General features: G+C 43.4%; 1 protein-coding gene across 9 annotated transcripts in view; it reads right to left on the bottom strand.

Moving 5' to 3' along the window:
- Positions 1–22,491, bottom strand: part of ADGRL3 (adhesion G protein-coupled receptor L3) — a 2,099,109-nt gene that overhangs the window by 1,380,692 nt on the left and 695,926 nt on the right. The gene's annotated exons all lie outside the window — the stretch shown is intronic.

A 22,491-nucleotide genomic window follows, 5' to 3' on the forward strand; every position in this document is an offset into this window, starting at 1 on the left:
ATCATTAACCCCTTTAGGACACAGCCTGTTTTGGCCTTGTGGACACAGATGATTTTTTCAAATCTGACATGTGTCACTTTATGTGGTAATAACTCCGGAATGCTTTTACCTATCCAAGCGATTCTGAGATTGTTTTCTCGTGACATATTGTACTTTATGCTAGTGAAAAAATTTGGTCGATAAATTCAATATTTATTTGTGAAAAAAGTCACATTTTAGCAAAAATTTGCAATAATTACCATTTTTCTAAATTTAAATGTGTTTGCTTGTAAAACAGATAGTAATACCACACAAAAGTGTTACTAGTTAACATCCCCCATATGTCTACTTTATGTTTGCATAATTTTTTTTCACGTACTTTTATTTTTCTAGGATGTTACGAGGCTTAGAACTTTAGCAGCAATTTCTCACATTTTCAATAAAATTTCAAAAGGCTATTTTTTCAGGGACCAGTTCAGTTCTGAAGTGGCTTTGAGGGCCTTATATATTAGAAAGTCCCCATAAATCACCCCATTTTGAAAACTGCACCCCTCAAGGTATTCAAAACTACAGTCAGAAAGTATTTTAACCCTTTAGGCGTTTCACAGGAATTAAGGCAATGTAGAGGTGACATTTACAAATGTAATTTTTTTTGCCGAAATTCATTTGTAATAAAAAAAAATCTGTAACACAGAAGGTTTTACCAGGGAAACGCAACTCAATATTTATTGCCCAGATTCTGCAGATTTTAGAAATATCCAACATGTGGTCCTAGTGTCCTAATGGACTGAAACACAGGCCTCAGAAGCAAAGGAGCACCTAGTGGATTTTGGGGCCTCCTTTTATTAGGAATATATTTTAGGCACCATGTCAGGTTTGAGGAGGTCTTGTGGTACCTAAACAGTCGAAACCCCCAAGAAGTGACCCCATTTTGGAAACTACACCCCTCAAGGCATTTTTCTAGGGGTATAGTTAGCATTTTGACGCCACAGTTTTTTTGCAGAATTTAGTGGAATTAGTCTGTGAAGATGAAAATCACCTATTTTTCTGTGGAAACATATAATTTTTTCATTTTTACAAGGAATAAAGGAGAAAAAGCCGCCCAACATTTGTAAAGCAATTTCTCCCGATTACGGCGATACCCCATATGTGGTCTTAAACTGATGTTTGGACCCACAGCAAGGCTCAGGAGGGAGGGAGCGCCTTTTGGATTTTGGAGCACAGATTTTGCTGGATTGCTTTTCAGTGCCATGTCGGGTTTGCAACGCCCCGGAGGGACCAAAACAGTGGAAACCCCCCAAAAGTCACCCTATTTTGGAATCTACACCCCTCAAGGAATTTTTCTAGCGGTATAGTGAGCATTTTGGCCCCTCAGGATCTTTTTTAGAGCTAAGGTGACCAAAAAACAGCGATTTTGGCGCTTTCAATTCTTTATTTATTACAGCGTTCACCGTGCGCAATAAATTAAGTTTTAATTTATTCTGCCGGTCGGTACGATTACACCGATACCACATGTGTATAGGTTTTTTAAAGTTTTGCAGCGTTTGCACAATAAAATTAAGTTTCTATAAAATAATTTATTTTCTGAGACACGCTATTCTGAGCCGTAACTTTTTTATTTTTTCGTCAAACAAGCTGTGGGAGGTCTTGTTTTTTGCGGGACGGGTTGTAATTTTTATTGGTACCATTTTGGGGTAAATGCGACTTTTTGATCACTTTTTATTCTATATCTTGTGAGGGGTGGTGACCAAAAAATAGCGATGCTGACAGTTTTCCGTTTATTTTGTTTGCGGCGTTCACCGTGTGGAAAAATTAACATTATAGTTTCATAGTTTGGGTCGTTACGAACGCGGCGATACCAAATATGTGTACTTTTTTTAAACGTTTTAATTTTTTCCCTATAATAAATGACTTATTATAGGAAAACAAAACTTTTTATTTTTACACTTTTATAAAACATTTTTATTAACTTTTTTTTTACTTTTTACACTTTCTTTTTTTACCTGCAGCTCTGATCGCTGCTAGAATACATTACACTACCTAGGTAGTGTAACGTATTCCAACTGTCAGTGTGACATCACAGTCACTCTGACAGTTGGTCTATGAGGATCAGCAGAGGCTGATCCTCATAGGCTGACATACATGGCAGACTTGGGGGCCGTTGTCTGGCCCCCGGGTGCCATCACAAGCATCAGAAGCCCCCACGATTGCATGGGGGCTGCTGATGCGCTACAAACTCGCTACATGCGGAGATCGCAATCGAGCCCCGCATGTAACGGGTTAATTGCCGAAATCAGCGGCGATGAGCCGCTGATCGGCAACACTGGAGAGTGTCAGCTGTCGGGGACAGCTGATCTCCAAGTTCCCGATGCACACTGTCGCCGACAGTGTGCATCGGGAACGACACAGTGACTTCCTGTCACTCTGACAGGAAGCCTATCAGGACCAGCCGAAGGTTGGTCCTGAAGGGCTTCCGTCCATGGCAGACCCGGAAGCCATTGTTTGGCTTCCGTTTGCCATACTAACTATCGGCAGACCCCGCGATTTCGGACGGGGGTCTGCCGATATGCTAGAAACCCCTAAAATTCGCCGAATTTGAGGGGTTAATTTGCCGAAATCAGCGCAAAGGACCGCTGGCCGGCAAGAGGGGAGTGTCAGCTGTCGGCAACAGCTGACCTCCCGGTTCCCGGTGCACACTGTCGCCGACAGTGTGCACCGGGAAAAACTCAGTAACTATACGACCTCGTGCAGGAAGTAACCTCCCGCAACGACGGACAGTTATGTCCTCGTGCAGATAGGGGTTAAACAGCAGGTTTACTTACCTTACGGACAAATATGGAGCTTGTATGGCGGGGCCTTCATGAGCTGCTATACAGGCTCTGTTGTATGCTGTATTCATGAGACACTCTCCCCTATAAGCCATTATACTAGGGAAGAATACCTCACATACGAAAAACAATGCAGCAAGCAAATATTTATTTTTCGTATTTGTACAGAATCGTTTAAAATCTGAGTCATACATAGAGGCACACCGCCTTATTACAGCTCCATACAAATCTGCTTGAGACCATATGTCAACCAGGTTTTTATGATAAAAAATTAACTTTAACCTCTTATAGCAAGTCCACATACCGTTACATCGTTAACGCCAATGTGTCAGCACAAATTAACATAACTGTACGTTGTTGTGATGGTGCAGGCTTTGTCGATGCAAAAATAGAAAAGTTATGGCTCTTAGAATATGGCGACACAAAAAATAAATGATTTAAAAAAAAGGTGATTGTATTGTGCAGACGCTATAAAATGTAAAAAGCCATATACCCAAATTGAAGATGAGTGAGGAACTAGGACCGCACATCCACAATATTAATCAATAAACACGAACATAAGGGTCTTTTTGTTAACATTCTTTTGTTAACACAGCGACCTCCTTGAAGTGGGTCCCTACTCTATTGATTGCAGCACCGCATGGCCGGCCACCACAATCCTGTATCCGCAGAGGGAGCAACCCAGAGGCCCAGAAGCCCCCGTGCTACCAGGCCAAGCCACCTTGGCTCTGGGCCACGTCCCTCCACAAGTGCAGCAACACAGCAACAGACATCACAACAAGTGAAAAGATTGAATGAGCTCACCTTTAGATGCGCCCCCAGTGGCCAACTGAGAGCACAAGAGCAGAAACACTAATGAGGTCCTTAATTAATTAAAATCAGCTGTGTCAAAAGCGTGGAGTACTGGTATTAGAAATAGCATATAAAAAGCTATATAAATTTGGGATCGTCGTAATTGTATAGACCGGTAGAATAAATTTAATATGTCATGTATAGCATACAGTGAGCACTGTAAAAAAATTATAATGATAATAAGAAGAAACAATGCCAGCATTGCTGTTTTTGGTCAGCTTGCTTTCCAAAAAATTTAATAATAAATGGTCAAACTGTTACATGTACCCTTCAATTACTTAAATATAAAACATACGCACATTGGGACAAGGGAAATAAGCTGATGTCGAATCTCATTAAACAACAATGAGGGAAAACATATGTTTCCTCTATAAAGGGTACTTTGGGTAGGAAACTCACTGATACTGTTCAAATAGCTCAAGAATTCCGGACATACTATTCAGAGTTGTACAACATTAAAAGAGAGTCTTCTCAGTCTACTCTGGTCTCGCATGTTGAAGCCATACAAAAATATTTAAATTCCATTAATGCTCCTTCCTTGACGGAACAGGAGCAATCTTCTTTGGTGGTTCCGTTTAATTTAGAGCTACTGGACAAAATGTTGGTGTCAATACCGGATGGGAAAAGCCCTGGTCCTGATGGGCTCCCTATTATTTAGTATAAAAAATTCAAACAAACCCTTTTACCGTATTTCCTCTCTATATGTAATGACATTTTGAAAGGTTCACATTTCCCTGCCCAAACATTGGAAGCCAACATCACGATAATTCCTAAAGAGGGTAAGGATCTGGAAAAGTGGAGTAGTTATAGGCCTATTTCCCTGTTAAATTCAGATTTGAAATGGTGGGCAAAAATTGTATCAACGCGTATTAATTCTTTTTTTTTCCAAGTTGATTGGAGTAGAACAGGTGGGATTTGTCCCTGGGAGGGAGGGAAAATGTAATACTGCAAGAACCATTCATGACATATATTTTGCTAAACAAATAAGATACCTCTGATACTACTTGGTACAGATGCTGAAAAAGCTTTTGATTGCATTGATTGGACTTTCTTAAGGGGTTAAAAGCTGCTCTCCATAAATTCGGCTTCCCACAACAATTCATAGATGCAATTTTCTCACTATATACGACTCCCACAGCAAGAATTCAAGTGAATGGCACCTTTTCGGACTCCTACCCTATTCTAAATGGTACACGTCGGGGATGCCCTTTGTCTCTCACTTTGTTTATACTTGCAATGGAAACATTGCTACTGAATATAAGACAAACCCCCATCATTAAAGGCCTTACAGTGGGAGATTTTGAGCATAAAACCGCAGCATATGCAGATTATCTGTTGGTATATATAACTAACTCCTTGGACGCTCTCCCACGACTTCTACAGATTTTTGAGGAATTTGGGTGGGTCTCTAATTTAAGATTAATTACGACAAGTGGGAGGCGCTGAATATAACTCTACCTCAAAATACTTTTCTGACCATTAGTATACAGTCTCCTTTTAAGTGGCCTAAGTCGGAACTGAAATATTTGGGTTTAAAAATTACATCAGCACCAAAAATGCTTTTTGATCGGAATTATAGCCCATTATACTATAAAATAAAGGGTTTGTTATCTAAACTTAAGGTCCCGTATATGTCATGGTTAGGCCGAAATAATTTTCTTACCACATTTGTTCTCCCCATGTTTTATATATATATTAGTCATTGCCCATTGATATACCCAAATATTATTTTTCAAGGTTTCAACGCTTATTAATGGAGTTTTTATGGAATAAAAAACGTCCTAGAATCGCATATGCGCAACTCATCCGGAAAAAATGTGTTGGAGGGTTGTCATTGCCGGATCTTCCAACTTCTTATAGGGCCATACAATTGGGGAGGTGGACACAATTAGTTAATGGCAATGTCTCTCTTACACACGTTGATATAGAACGTTATTTGCTGGGTAGGGGTCTGGCTTCTTATCTTTGGGTGGGGACACAAACACCTTCTAGATCCTTGGTGAAGAGCGATATGACTAGAGGATTGATCAGGGTCTGCCGGGCTTCATCGGCGTTGCACCTACAAAATAATGTGTTTTCATTGTTGATGCCTCTTTTAATTCTACCTTGTCTTGTAAATAAGAAATGTACTCACATACCGGAGACTTGGTTTCACCTCCACTCACTAAAGTTAGCTAGACTTTATGACTCAGCAGAGCTGCCTTCCTTGCAGATTCTTCATAGAGAACTGAATATTTTGCAGCCTAAATGCCTGCAAGTATTGGACTTTTCTTCTACATGCCAGAAGTTGATGACTTCTACTGGTGTACATAAATCTGACCCAACTTGGTTAGAGAATTATACTTTGTTACCCTCGTTACCTAAACGGTCTCTCTCCAGGATATATAAAGAACTGATTACTTCCGCATCTGTCTCTATTCCAGGTTTTATATTAGCTTGGGAGAAGGCACTAGGGTATGTTTTTTCTGAGGAGGAGAGAACTAGCATTTTGCGACATTCGCACGGATTTTCCAGGTGTGTCAGAATGCAGGAAAATTTACATAAGACACCCTCAAGGTGGTATAGAACACGAAAATATTTATATAAGATTCAAGTATCTCCCTCAAATACTTGTTGGAGATGTGAGAAGGAGGTGGGTAGCAATTCTCATATATGGTGTTCCTGTACGAAGGTGCAGTGCTTTTGGAGGGAGGTTGAGGCCTTGATTGCAGAAGTGTGTTCTATTTTAATGTCCCTCACGAGGGAACTGGTCCTACTATAGTTGCCTCTTCAGGATTTTTCTCCTTCATCTAGGAATCTCCCCACTTTTATAATATCAGCAGCTAAATGACTGATTCCTACTAAGTGGAAAGAGACTCTCCCCCCCCCCCCCCCCTTCACGTGAACACCTTGTGTCAAAACTACACCAGATATGTCGGCTGGAGGAACTTGCGGGTTGGGAAAACAAAAATAGAAGTGCTTTTCTGAAAGTTTGGCAGCCCTGGTTGGACTACAGAGATAAGATTTAGAATTATAGATTGAAACTTGAAGCCTGTATAGACTAACCTCAAGATGGTGAGACCGAGTGGGATTTATTTCAATGTAGTGACTTTGTTGTTTGTGATAAAATATTAGACCTGAGCTGTGATCACAGTTGTTCATGGGTTAATTTGTTCTATAACTGTTCTAGAAATAAGTAGTCATGCATGATTGTTATATTTCTGCTACACATTGATGATGATGTCATGATATGTGAAATGTCATGTTAGAATGAGCTGTTTGTGTTCACTGGCTAACAGTGCTAATGTACCATGCATATTGGATGTATCTTTCTTATGTATGTATATGTTTGATATTGCCTTTTTGTCTACTATAATAAAAATAGTTTATACAAAAAAAATAAAACACAAAAAAAGTTACATGTACCCCAAAATGGTACCAATGAAAACTACATATTGACCCACAAAAAATAAGCCCCCACACAGCTCCGTCAACGAAAAGCATAGAACATTTCTAGCTCTCAGAATATGGCAACACAAAAGGTGAAGAGTGTGATCCAAAAGAAGAATAAGATTGGGCACCATTTATAAGTGTGCCACTGGCCACACATCTATGGATTTTTACTTATTTACCCCATTATAATACCACCTTATTATGCCCTGATGTGCTTACATATGTCCTCACATCATAAACTAAAAAATAAGTAAATACCAAAACAAAACTATTACCAAGCAAAATCTGCCCCTCTAAACCAAATGGTGCTCCCTCCCTTCTGAGCCCTACAGTGTGCCCAAACAGCAATTTATGTCCACATATATGTCAGTTCGATACCTGGGAGAACTAACTTAACAATTTATGAGATATTAGTTTTCAGTGGCAAAAACTGGACACAACATGTTACGCACTAAAATGGCATATCAGTGGAAAATTGCAATCTTTACTTTGCACTATCCACTGCGCATTATTTTCTAATAAGAAACACCTGTGTGCCTTGAGGGTGTAACTTAAAAAATGAGGGTCACTTATTTGGGTTTCTAATATATATAGGCCCCTCACTTCAATACTGAACTTGTCCCTAAAAAAAGGTTTTGGAAATTTTGGAAAAAAAGGACGTTCAAAAAATAATGCCAACATAAAGTAGACATATGAGAATTGTTAGCTAGTCATTATTTTGTGTGGTGGTACCATCTGTCTTACAAACATATACACTTAAATTTAGCAAAATGCTAATTTTTCCAAATTTTCTCTCAATTTTGGTGTTCTTTTACAAAGACCAAATTTTACAACTAACATAAAGTACAATGTGTCACAAGAAAACAATATCAGAATCACTTTGATAAGTAAAACCATTCCAAAGTTATTATCACATAAATTGAGATATGTCAGATTAAAAAAAAAAAAAAAAGGGGGGGGGGGCTGTCTCCACAAGGCCAAAAATTGATCGGTCTCCAAGAGGTTAAAAAATATTTAGTGCTGTCTTTTCATTTTTCAAGACCCATGTTTTTGAGACTGACATTATCATTACAAATAGAGATGAGCGAACCGGGACAACCGAACCCAGTTTCGGTCCGAACATCGTGAAAAGTTCGGTTCGCAGCGAATCCGAACTTCACCGGGTTCGGCCGAACACGTTTTGACTGAACCCGGCTACATTTTGGCGCCTGCCACATGTTAGATCTAAAATGGAGGATTTCAAAATATCACCTGATATCAGGCTACCCCATAATGCCTTGCAAACGGCTCTCCCAGCCAATCGGGAGGAAGCATAGGGGCGGGCTCAAGCCTGCAATAATAGTCTATGCACGGAGCTCAGCGGTCATTTTAGAGACAGGAGCTGTAGGGATAGCATCTCTGTGCAGTAAGGGAAAGCTTTAGGAATCTAAAAGCCAGGAATCCAGCAATCGAAGGGGCTCATCCACTACAGCGGGAGTCTACTCTCAACATCCAAAGTGCCATACAAATTCTCCATTTGCCAAGCCAGTGTGTGAATAAGCTTTTATAAGGGGCTCATCCCCGTTGCATGGGTTAACATCCAACTTGCAATACAGGCAGGCAGCTGTAGTACTACAACGCCCAGCATTCCCTGAGTGCACAGTGGCTGATAGAAATTCTCATTCATTGCCATTTGCCAAGCCAGTGTGTGAATAAGCTTTTATAAGGGGCTCATCCCCGTTGCATGGGTTAACATCCAACTTGCAATCCAGGCAGGCAGCTGTAGTACTACAACGTCCAGCATTCCCTGAGTGCACCGTGGCTGATAGAAATTCTCATTCATTGCCATTTGCCAAGCCAGTGTGTGAATAAGCTTTTAGAAGGGGCTCATCCCCGTTGCATGGGTTAACATCCAACTTGCAATCCAGGCAGGCAGCTGTAGTACTATAACGCCCAGCATTCCCTGAGTGCACCGTAGCTGATAGAAATTCTCATTCATTGCCATTTGCCAAGGCAGTGTGTGAATAAGCTTTAATAAAGGGCTCATCCCCGTTGCATGGGTTAACATCCAACTTGCAATACAGGCCGCCTTTGTAGTACTACAACGCCCAGCATTCCCTGAGTGCACAGTGACTGATAGAAATTCGCATTCATTGCCATTTGCCAAGCCAGTGTGTGAATAAGCTTTTATAAGGGGCTCATCAGGGTAGTAGTGGCGGCACTGGCAGTGATAAACAGCCAAGCCGAGGTAGGGGCAGAAGTAAATCTGCAAAACGTTGCAGCGGTAGGGTCAGCTCAGGAGCCGGTGACGGCGACACTGCTGCTACTGGTGTAGGCTCCCGAAAAAAGCCTGCCAGACAAGGGGCAAGCTCGGGTGGTGGTGGTGGTGGTGGTGGTGGTGGTGGACGTGGTACTAACTCTTTAAGGTACTCTGCCGTGTGGCAATTTTTCTGTACCTTTCCGGAGGATGAAAACATGGCACAGTGCCGTATCTGCAAGCAGAAAGTAAGTTGTGGGCAGGGCAGCAATGTAGGAACTACCGCTCTACGTAAACACATGGAGCGGCATCACAAGGCCATGTGGGACAATCGACATGCCCCACCATCATGTACTACATCTAATGAAGACCCCTCTGCCGCTGCTGCTGCTGCTGCTGCTCCGAGTCTTTGTCATCTAAGTAGTAACCAGGCCTTATCCACCATCTCGTTGTCATCATCATCATCACTGTCATCTAGTGCTCCTCCTACATCCCGTCAGTTATCCATTACGGAATCATTGTCCAATAAGCAACAATATATACCCAGTCATCCATTTGTCGTGCGGCTTAATTCACACCTGGCTAAGTTGTTGGTGGTGCAGTCGCTGCCGTACCACCTGGTCGACTCCGCCGGCTTCAAGCAATTGATGGCGTGCGCTCAGCCTAGGTGGCGAATACCTAGCCGCCATTACTTCTCCAAAACAGCTGTCCCTGCCTTGCACAAGCACGTGGAGGAAAATGTGGGCCAGTCCTTGCAATTATCCGTGTGCAGCAGGGTACATGCCACCGTCGACACGTGGAACAGCAACTATGGGCAGGGACAGTACATGTCTTTCACGGCCCACTGGGTCAATATTTTGCAGTCCGATGCACCACCGCAGCAATGCGAGGCATTACCACCTCCACGCTTGTATCTTTCTGGTTCAACTCCGGACACCAGGCGCCTACCATCCTCCTCCTCCTACTCCTCCTCCTTGCCCTCCTCAATGGAGGTCTTCCCGTCCCGACAGGACACAGCGTATCTTCCACTCCTCCTCCCTCCTCTTTTCATAGGTGCAAGGTGAAGCGCCACAACGCTGTCTTACACCTGCTGAGCCTGGGCGAGAAAAGCCACACAGGGCAGGAGCTGCTGCTGTGCATCAAGGAGGAAATCGCACGCTGGCTGTCTCCTCCTCAAGAACGTTGTGGCTGCACTGCGTCTAGGTCACCTGACACACGCTCCTTGCATTGCACATGTGATCAATCTGGTCATAACACGCTTCTTAAAGTCATATGTTGGTTTGAAGGGTGTGCTGGCCATGTCCAGGAGGGTTTGCGTTCGCTTTAGACGTTCGTATGCATTTAAGCACGCCCTCCTGGACTTGCAGCGTCAAAACAATCTCCCAGAACACAGCCTGATTTGCGACGTTCCAACACGCTGGAATTCCACCCTGCACATGTTGGACCGTCTGTACGAACAGCGGAAAGCCGTGAATGATTTCCTGATGCAGCAGACGGGCAGCGTTTGGAGCCAGTGTAATTTCGAGCTCAGGCACTGGCAGCTGGTTAGAGACGCATGTCGCGTTTTGAGGCCCTTTGAAGAGGCCACACGATTTGTGAGCCGTGACGCTAGCGGAATGAACGATGTTATGCTGCTGATATTCATTCTGGAGCAAACGCTCACAGCGATGATTCAGCAAAGGATGGAGGAAGGATCACATCTGGCTATGGATGTTGAGGAGGAGGATGAGGAAAAAGGACCTGAAGAGGAGCTGGATTTGGAGATGGAATCACAGGAATGGATAGGGGATGAGGCAGCCGCACAACATGACAGTGATGATGACGAGTCTGACTACGACCTTGATGATGTACAACCATGGCAGTATGGGGCGGAGATGGAACCAACCGGGCCCTCTGAAACGCTGGCCAGGATGGCGAGCTGTATGCTTCGTTACTTGCGCGCTGACTGTCGTATTGTTAGCATGAAGCAAAGAGATGAGTACTGGATAGCCACACTTTTAGACCGTCGGTATAAAGCCAGAATGGGGGAGTTTTTTGCGCCTTCCGAGAGGGAGGCAAAATTGGCTTATTATCGAGAGAAGCTATGCAGCGAGATTGTCACGGCTTTCAAATGGCAAACACCTGCTGCAAGTATGTCTGACCGGGGGGGCCACTCTCCGCTCCCCACTGTCTCATCGTTCCATCGCCTCTGGCAGAGCTACCTCTGCAATAGGCGGCGGCAGCAGCCAATTCAGTTTGGAAAATATGATAACAACATTTTTACATCCAATATCCCGACCTGACACACATCGTAGTCACCAAAGGGATGTTCACCATCACCAGCACCTAAACAACCAGGTTCACTCATACCTGGACTGTGCCCTTTCTCCGTCAGAAATCCTGATCCCAGACCCCATGGACTTCTGGGTCAGCAGATTGGATCATTGGCAAGAACTGGCCCAGTTTGCCATGGGTGTACTGTCTTGTCCACCCTCCAGTGTAGCATCAGAGAGGGTATTCAGCGCGGCAGGGGGCTTCGTCACCCCTAAGCGAACAAGATTGTCCGCCAACAGCTTGGAAAATTTCACGTTTCTGAAAATGAATCAAGCGTGGATCGGTGAGGATTTTAAAACCCCTGTGTCTGATGCCACTGATTAGATCTGACATTGCTGCTGCCGCCTGCTACTGCCGCCTGCTACTACGGGATTTTGTCCTGTCCACTCTTTTTTTAATGTGCCGCTGTTGGTGCTGCTACTACTTCTACCACCAATCCACCCCCAGTGCCGTCTGCTACAAGCAGGCCTGCCCCACCACAGGGCTTTGTCTGTGACTGCCCAGTCTGTTTTAATGTGCTGCTACTACTACTACCACCACCCTTGCTGTCCGTTGGCTACCTCTACTCTACTACCACCAATACACCTCCAATGCCGTCTGCTACAAGCAGGCCTGAGGCCAGCCCCACCACAGGGCTTTGTCCTGTGACTGTCCAGTCTGTTTTAATGTGCTGCTACTACTACTACCAACACCCTTGCTGTCCGTTGGCTACCTCTACTACCACCAATACACCTCCACTGCCGTCTGCTACAAGCAGGCCTGGAGGACTTGTGAAAAGCCATTGCTTGTTGCTTTTACATCCATGTGTAAAGGATCTGCCAGGCACTACGTCTGTGGATACTCCCAGGATTAATCAATCGACACCTGAGGCCAGACCTCTTAGACTGACACCGGCTCCCACCAATCAGGGTGGCAGGCTCAGGAGTGGGAGAGCCTATCGCGGTCTGGTCAGTCGGAGTTAGCTCCGCCCCCTGTCCATTTATACCTGCCGTTTTCTCTTCCTCATTGCTTGTTATTCTTCTGGTTTCCTGGCCCCACTGCTGCCTTGCTCCAGCCTGCTTCTGCCGTGCTTCAGCCTTGCTTCAGTTCCGCTTATCCTGCTTCGCTCTGCCCCCGGCTTGCTTCCTGCTTCGTGCTCTGCGTTTGTATACTTCATTACATCCTGATCCTGACTGCTCGTTCACCACTCCGTTCCCTCACGGTGTTCCGTGGGCTACTGCCCCTTCCCTTGTTTGTTCCCTGACAGGGCGGTGGGTAGATTAGGGCTCACTTGTTCCCTTCACCTCCTTCCGCCATTACATAATGTATGGATGAACCCCCAGCAGGCATCTGCCAATAAAAAGGGTACATTTTTGGAGGGCTTGTGAAAAGCCATTGCTTGTTGCTTTTACATCCATGTATGGATGAACCCCGGCAGGCATCTGCCACCATAAAGGGTAAATTTCTTGAGGGCTTGTCAAAAGCCATTGCCTCTTCTTTTACCACCTTATATATATGAACCCTGGCAGGCATCTGCCGCCAAAAATGGTTAATTTTTGTACCTTTTTTAACAATGCATTAAGCATACAACATGCGCAAGTGCAGTGGTTTCTGTTAGTTATCACCGTGTCCCATCCGTTTTGCTATAGCCATACATGTTGGCGTAACTTTGACACTAACTTTGCCTTAAAGACAGCTCAAAAGTACTTGGATACACTCATGGGTGACCTAAGAGTGTTATACAGGGCTTCTAGGGCTTTTAAACAGTGTTATACACGATTTTTAGGGTCTTTCTTGAATTACAGGTTCGGACAGAACTAGTTCGGTCCGAATCGAACTTTTTCATGAAATTCGGCGAACCAGCCGAACCGAACTTTTCATAAGTTCACTCATCTCTAATTACAAAGATTGATTAAAAATACAAACTGACAGCTATCATCATGCTGGAAGATTACAGCAATGACTAAAGGTGATGTGACTTTTTTTCATGGAATACACGAATACAAACATTGAAATATTGGTATGTTAGACTTCTGTTGTCCCTCTATTCAAAACTTTTTTTTTCCCTTTTCCGACTTTTGTCGTTAGTATACGTCATGGAAATGGATGGCATTTGCTCAGAAGCTGAGTCCGTGCTATCAGCTGCTTTTGTCAGATGTATGTTACAGCTGACACCCTGCTGTAATGGCGGGGACCGAAGAAAGCTCCAATCCCTGCCATTAACCCCTTAAATACAGCGGTCAAAAGCAATCTCTGCATTTAAGGTGTTTGTAGCCAAACGGCACCCAAGCGGCGAGATCGCCGGGGTGCCAAAGGCAGCAATGGAACAGGAGGCTTAACACTGGTATCCCGGTCTGCCGAGTATGGAAGACTCCTAGGCCCAAAAGACCTTCAAGTACCCTAGTGGGACTAAAAAAAAAAGGCCTGATCGATAAAAATAGTATGCTTTTTATCCAGCGCAGCGAACGCTGTAAAAATAAAACTGAAAAACAATGCCTGAATTGCTGTTTTTCGGTCACCTTGCCTTCCAAAAATTGGAATAAAAAGTGATCAAAAAGTTGCATGTATTTAAAAACGATACCTATAAAAACTATAGCTCATCTCGCAAAAAACAAGCCCTCATACAGTTCCATCAACTAAAAAAATTAAAACGTTATGGTTCTCATAACATTGCGACAGAAAAAAATAGGCAATTTTTTTTCAATTTTATTGTGCAAAAAGTTGTAAAACATAAAAGGGCGCTATAAATTTGGTATCGCCGGAATCTTACTGATCCACAGAATAAACTTAACATGTCATTTATAACACATGCTGATCGCTGTATAAAAAAGAACTACAAAACTAAACCAAAATTGCTGTTTTTTGGTCACCTTGTCTTTAGACTCCCATAAGTCAGGAAAGAAAAAAATATGCAGATGTCCTGGCTCGAGGGGAAGATTTCTTTTGTTTTATGCAATTTATCAAGGCCCTAAAATTAGGGCACCAGGAAGGGGAGGGCTCAAACATCTGCTGAAAGTGAGGGTGCTCGTAATATACTTGGACAACGCTTTCCAGCAAAATTCCCTAAACTGCAAAGGTGCAGAGTGTGTACCAAAAGGGGGATAAGAAAGAACACCATTTATCAGTGCGATACTGGCCTGTGCATAAATGATTGCTTCACAGCATAACATCTATGAATTATTTTATTGTTTTTTTTTACTCCATTATTATATTACCTGACTGTGTCCCTGATGTAATCTGCCCAATTTACATATGCCCCCACATTATAAACTGAAATACCAGCAATACTCACAGAAAACTACTACCAAGCAAAATTCACGCTCAAAAAGTTTGCAAAATCAGGTCACCTCTCATGGGTTTCTTTTATTATTTCACATCAGCGCCCTGCAATTGTGAACCAATACTTTGTAAATCGCCAAATTAGGCCTCAATTTTTTATGGTACTCTTTCACTCCTGAGTCCTGCTGGATGTCCAGGCAAAAGATTAGTGCCCCATGTAGGGTGTTTCTAAAACCGGGAAACACAGCATAATAATTATTAGGGAACTGTCTTTTTATGGTGGCATAAGCTGGGTACCACATATTGGACAATGAAATGGCATATCTATGGAAAAATTTCCATCTTCACTCTGAAACATCGAGTGCACACTAATTTCTGGAAAAAACCTGTGGGGTTAACATGCTCACTACACTGCTAGGGGAACAGCTTGAGGGGTGTCGTTTCCAAAATGAGGGCTTTGCAAACGCGACATGGTGCCCAGAAAACAATCCAGAAAAATCTACACTGCAAAAGTCAAATTGCGCTCTTTCCCTTCCAAGCCCTGCCTTGTTCCCAGACAGTAGTTTATGACCACATATGGGTTATTTCCGTACTATGGAGAAGTTGATTTTTTTTCTCTTTTATTTGTTGAGAAAATGAAACATTTTGAGCAGAAGCTCTGTCTTATTGGAAATAAAATCAAAATTTTTATTTTCAATGCCCAATTCTGATAAAATCTATCAAACATCTGTGGGGTCAAAATGCTCACTTTTACCCCTAGATGAATACCTCAAGTCATCTAGTTTCCCAAATGAAGTCATTTTTGGAGTGTTTCCTCTGTACTAGGAGCTTTGCAAATGCGACATGGTGCAGATAAACCAGTCCAGCAAAATCTGCGCTACAAAAGACAAATGGCGCTTCTTCCCTTCGTCTGCCCAAAAAAGCAGTTTATGACCACATATGGGGTATTTCTGTACTCTGGAGAAGTTGCTTTACAAATGTTGGGTGGCTTTTTCTCCTTTATTCCTTGTGTATTTTTTTTTTCGCTAAAACGACAGGGTGCCTAAAATATAATCTAAAAAAAAAGAAGGCTCTAAAAACCAATAGGTGCTTCGTTGCTTCTGAGGCCTGTGCTTCAGTCCAGTAGCACACTGTAGGGCCACATGTGGGATATTTCTAAAAAATGCAGAATCCGGGCAATAAATATTGATTCGTGTTTCTCTGGTAAAACATTATGTGTTACAGGAAAAATTTATTATAATGGAATTTATGCAAAAAAAATTGTAAATGTCACCTCCATTTTGCTTTAATTCTTGTGAAACGCCTAAAGGGTTAAGAAACTTTCTAAATGCTGTTTTTAATACTTTGAGGGGTGCAGGGTGCAGTTTTTAAAATTAGGTGATTTATGGGGGATTTTAATATATAGGGCCCTCAAAGCTACTTACGAACTGAAATGGTCGCTAAAAAAATAGGATTTTGACATTTTCTTTAAAATGGGAGAAATTTCGGCTAAACTTATAAGCCTTGTTGAATCCTATAAAATAAAAGTATGTTAAAAAAACAATGCCAACATAAATTAGACACATGGGAAGTGTTAATTAGTAACCATTTTGTTTGGTATAACTATCTGTCTTTCAAGCAGATACATTTAAATTTAGAAAAATGCTCATTTTTGCAAGTTTTCTAAAAATGTTGGTGTTTTTTACAAATAAACGCTGAATTTATCTACCAAATTTTACATCTGACATAAATTGCAATATGTCACGAGAAAAAATTCTCAGTATCAATCGTATAGGTAAAAGCATTCCAAAGTTATTACCACATAAAGTGATACATGTCAGATTTTAAAAATGAGGCTCTGTAAGGAAGCTCAAAAGTGGCTGAGCGGGAAGGGGTTAACCTCGTTCTACTGAAAACATTAAACAGTACAGAAAGAAAAATAAAAAAATACAAAAGTACAATAAGTACAAAAGAACAACAGAAGAACTCAATCATGGTATCGTACAATTATATAAGATGTAAAAGCATATTGTTACAACAAACAAAGATTAGCGAATATAATAACAGAATGCACAGGTCTTCTGCAATAAGTAAGTCATGTATGTACTTCTCAGCCTCATGGAGATATCAACTATGGCCTAATTGTTTTGGGAGGGGTGTAGATGGTGGTAGTAAAATGTTAAATACATAAAGGAGCGGGGTGTGACATCCTGGGGACCACTTAGCTCATGGGATCGCCATCTCCCAGGTGAGATGGTTGGCACACATAGAAAGTTCACTCCAACTCCTTGAGTAAAAGGTTTAAACCAGCCGCAGCTGGCTTTATGGTCTTCACAACAGCAATCAGTGGTACAACAATAAACATACAAAATAAACCCTAGGCCGTCCAGCCTCTAACTAACACATTCAGTGTCCCTCACTACGAGACACTGAGCCTTGTGCCCAGCACCTCAAAACCTTCACAGCTTTACCTCACACGGTGGTGACTCTCACAGGCTAGCATGCCTGTCTTCCCCAGACTGAGAGCCCTGTGTGAACAGCACACACCTGAATTAAAGAGCAGTCTCAGGTGAAGCCTAACTAGGCTCATCAGACAGCCCAAGACATGGACTGTCTGTATGGCGTGGAAGCCCGCCCTTCTCCTTCACACTCCAGCAAACCAGGCCCTATTCCAGGCTTTACACCCAAGCAATAGCAGAGAAAACCCTCTGTGCTGTACATGCTCCCTGGTTGCTTAAAACCTGAGTTTCTGCCCTGTCCAGTAGCTGCACTGCTACAGGGGATAAAGCCAGTGGTTCCCCTGTGCAGTGTAATAAGTAGGGGGTGGGGGGTTAGTTGAGGGGGAATTGCACTTAGAGACCTGATATTATATCAAATTTAACTGCACAGCCATAGTGTCACTGTGCATACCTGTGCAATAACCGTCTCCATGTTTTACTGCTGCTACCACCGGCCTCCTATCTCTAAGGCCTTATTCAGACTTAGGCGGGATTCACATGACCGGGTCGTTCCCGAGCCCGAGTGTCGGCCGGTAAAATCGGCCATTTTGCCCGGCCGGTTTGCATAAAGTTATGCATCCGTGCCGGGCCGGGCAGATCCGGACAGTGACATCAGCGGCAGCTCCTGAAGGGGAATCCCCATGTGTTCGGGGATTCCGCTTCAGGAGTTTCCCCTGATGTCACTGCCCAGATATGGACAGAGACATCAAGCGCTCTGTCCAGGAGCGGAATCCCCGAAAGCACGGGGATTCCGCTCCTTCAAGGAGCTAAAGTGCGGCTAGCACATAGCAGAGCGGGGAGATACCTCCCTGCTCTGCTATAGTGGCGTCGCTACAGTAGCAGCAGCCGCAGCAGCAGCAGCTGCTGCTACTACTACTAGCGGCGCCATCGAAGGTGTCGCCGAGCCAGGGTGCTTTTAACAAGCAGGGGAAGGGAGCCAGCGCAGCGCTCCCTTCCACCTGCTGTACACCCCGGCCCTGCAGCACAGTGTACAGCGATGCCATTCGTCAGAATGGCATCAACTCCTCCTCCTCACATGCACTCTGCGCTGTGAGGAGGAGGAGATAGAGCGCAAGCGCCGGGAAACCCGGCCATCACTCGGAACACATTCCGGTGATGGCCGTGTAATACCCGGCCCCATAGACTTGTATGGTAGCCGGGCGGCCAGGTGCCCGGGCAAAGATAGAGCATGTCCTATTTTTTGACGGCCGGATTTTCCGGCCGTCAAAAAATCGGTCGTGTGAATAGCCCCATTAGGGGTCTATCATTCCTAATGCAGCCGGGTGCCGGCCGATTTATGAACGGCCGGCACCCGTCCGGGAAACCCTGCCGTGTGAATGAGGCCTAACGTAGAATACGTCCGGGTGATGGCCGTTAAAACAACGTATGTATTTCAATGGGGCCGTTCACACGGCCATAGTTTCAATGGACCTTGCGAAGGCTCCGTTGAAAAATAGAACATGTCCTATTTTCTTCCGTTTTCACGGATCCCTCCTTAGACGCAAGTCTATGGGGATCCGTGAGAACAGGACCCACACGGGGGCAACTCGGACGTGAAAAACTAGCGCTTTTCACCTCCAAGTTTCCCCCACGTTTGTCTGAATAAGGCCTTAAAGAGATCAGCCTGTGTCAGCTGATCACTTCTGATTTTTTAAACCTGCACTGAACAGCCACATTTGTGAAGGTGGTGTCGTTCCTTTTTTGTATTTGACCCGGACTGTTTCCTGAGCCTGTCTTCGGATCAATCCCTGCCTTAAAGGGGTTGTCCAGTCATAACAAATTGATGGCGTATTCTCAGGATAGCCCATCAATATCTAATTGGTGGGGGTCCGACTACCGGGACCCATGCCGATCATACGATCGCTGCTTCCCATTCATTACCTGTGAATTGCCGACACACTTGTAGTGCTGGTTCACAGTTTTATGAGCAGATAAGGAATTAAAGGGAAGCAGTGCTCGTACGAGCGCTACGGCCCCTTCACATTAGCCGAAAGTCGGACCCCCAGCAATCAGATGTTAATGGCCTATTCTGAGTATAGGCCATCAATTTATTATGACTGGACAACCCCTTTAAACTGTATTTCTCCCTGTGTTGAAAGAACTGTACAGATTTGTACAACTCTGCTTTTGTTTATATAATATAGTCTGAATTCACTGTATAATTTGATATAAATCTAATTGTGCTCCCACAATATGGAAAAGTTATTATATGGTTCACTGAAGTGACAACTGAGTAAAATATACCTTTTATTAGTAACTCGTTTAAAAACAGGGGTAACACACCACTGTGAAATAGCCTCACCGTGAATTAAAAAATGTATTAAACAAAAAACACTGAGTCGTTGTGATAAATATGTCTCAGTGTTTATAACAGTATTTGTCTGGAACCAGCATATATCCTGGGCACAACAATAGTACAATCCCCAAGTAGAACACCAGTGTCCGAAAAAATCGGATCTCCTAGCGCTGGGTGTAACACAATGTTACTGTCCCCTATGCAAACATTCCATATACAATAAACGACCCTACGCGTTTCAGATACTCATCCTCAGGGGTCCGTATCTTGGTAACTCTGGCCTCATCACCAGCGATAATAGCATTCAACAGCAGATATTCTGCTGTGCGTCACGGGAAGATGCACGTATCGATGTCAACGGCATACTCCATTACAGGCGCTGGGTTACTATAAACACCTAAACTCCACCCCTCGTATTTGGCGGCGAACATGAACTGACCAATCACAACACCCTCGATTCGTGACACCTGCCCATGTGACCCCCCGCCGTCAGCTGACAGCCCGGGGTCATCATCGACCGCATCATGCCGAACGCGCAGGCGCAGTAGAAGCCAAGGATGTGTCGCCCGGACTGCCATGCACGAGGAAGGTAAGCGCAAAACGATAATATATTTTATTGAGTATATCTTGCGGGACAGTTACCCACCGCAAGCGGACTACCTCATAAAGCAACTCTAATGTAAATGAACACATATAAGGTGGACAAGATTACTGAGTCCCTCACATTAAGAAAAACTGACAATTGATCTCTTTATATGTCGGCTGGCCAATATGGCCATCTCAAAAAATGGTACATTATGCAAATAGACAACCCAAGGTAAGGGTTGGCCACCTAAAGGGGGAAGGTTTTGCATATTAAATAAAACATGTATAATTAGTCTGCTCGTTTAAACCCGCTGGTTGTATACATGCCAGTCTATGGATCCATTGGGCTTCTTTACGTAAAATAAGGTTATCCCAGTCACCTCCTCTTTTAGGGGGTCTAATGAGTTCAATTGCTTGAAACTTTAAACATGCTGCCTGGCCTTGGTGTTTAGCATGCACATGCTTAGATATTGGGGTGTCCCTAACATGGATAATATCTCCAACATGCTCCCTAATCCGGCGTCGAAATTGTCGTGATGTTTTGCCCACATAATTCAGGGGGCATGGGCATGTAATTAGGTAAACCACTCCCGCTGTCTTGCAATTGACAAAATCCCGAATGTTGTATTTTTTCTGTGTTGCAACACTGGTGAAACTATTCCCTTTGAAAATGAAATCACAAGCTTTGCAGCTACCACATCTAAAAGTGCCTGGTATTTGTCTATCCAGCCACGTACCCCTGGGTGTAATGGCGTCAAAACAACTGTGCATGACTCTGTCCCTAATGTTTTTCCCTCTCCGATACGTGACAGAAGGCCACTGTGTGATCTGATCTACCAAATCTGTATCAGAACTGAGAATACGCCAATACCTTTTCAGGATCTGCATAATATCATTTTGTTTGGAATCATAGGTGCCTATGAGTCTCGTAACTTGTTCTTCTTTTCGTTTTTTAGGAACCAGGAGACATTGTCTGTCTGCATCCCTTGCTCCCTCATAGGCCTTCCTGATGACACTCTTGGGGAAACCTCTATCCTTTAATCTTGTTTTGAGTTCCTGGGCCTGGCACTCAAAATCACCCATAGAGCTACAATTCCTGCGTACTCTCATAAATTGGCCTTTTGGAATGCCACGTTTGAGGGGATAAGGATGACAACTATTCCATTGCAAGAAACTATTGGTTGCTGTTTCTTTCCGATATACCTTGGTACGAATTGTACCTTCTTCTGTTTTTATAATTTTCAAATCCAGAAAAGACAATTCTTTTTCACTGATCTCGCATGTGAATTTTAGCCCTACATCATTTTTGTTGAGGGCTGCTACAAAACTATGGAACTCATCCTTTGTGGAGTTCCAGAGAATCAGCACGTCATCAATATATCTAATCCATAATCCAACGGATGAAGTCCATTTGGCCAGTTTGTCCCCAAAGACAATTGTCTCCTCCCACCAGCCAAGAAATAAATTTGCATAGGTGGGAGCAGCAGGACTCCCCATTGCAGTACCACATTGCTGATGAAAGATCTTGTCTTCAAAGATAAATATATTTTTTTCAAGAACAAACTGTAGTAACTGCAAAACAAACTGGTTATGGGCTGCAAACTGAGTGCCTCTTGATCCCAGATAGTACTCGATCGCTTTATAACCCAATTTGTGAGGTATGGATGAATACAACGCCTCAACATCCAGGCTAGCCAAGAGTGTGTCTTTCTCCAAAGAAATACCGTCAATCTGTTTCAAGACATCCATAGTGTCACGTACATATGATGTGAGACTCAAAACAAAGGGGCGCAACACCTGATCAACATATGTACTCACGTTTTGGGTTAAATTATTAATGCCTGAAACAATAGGTCTGCCACATAAGGGGGGATACCCTTTGTGGATTTTGGGCAGGCTATAAAAACACGCCATGATGGGAAATTGTGGGTACATGAACCCAAACTCACTCGCACTAATCAAAGATCTGCTCTTTGCATCACTCAGAATGCCCAGCAACTCTTTCTTGAATAGTGCTGTTGGGTTGTCCTTTAAAATGGTGTAACAGTCAGGGTTAAGTAAAATGTCCTCGCACATTTTTTTATAATCATCCCTACTCATGACCACGATGTTCCCACCTTTATCAGATGCCTTTAGAACAATATTTTGTTTTTTCTCTAAAGTGGTCAGAGCTAATCGTTCGGACCAAGACAAGTTGTTATCTATGCCCCTACTGTCCTGACTAAGATTATTGAT

The sequence above is a fragment of the Rhinoderma darwinii genome, chromosome 1 (genome assembly GCF_050947455.1).
Source record: "Rhinoderma darwinii isolate aRhiDar2 chromosome 1, aRhiDar2.hap1, whole genome shotgun sequence".
NCBI classification, from domain to species: Eukaryota; Metazoa; Chordata; class Amphibia; order Anura; family Rhinodermatidae; genus Rhinoderma; species Rhinoderma darwinii.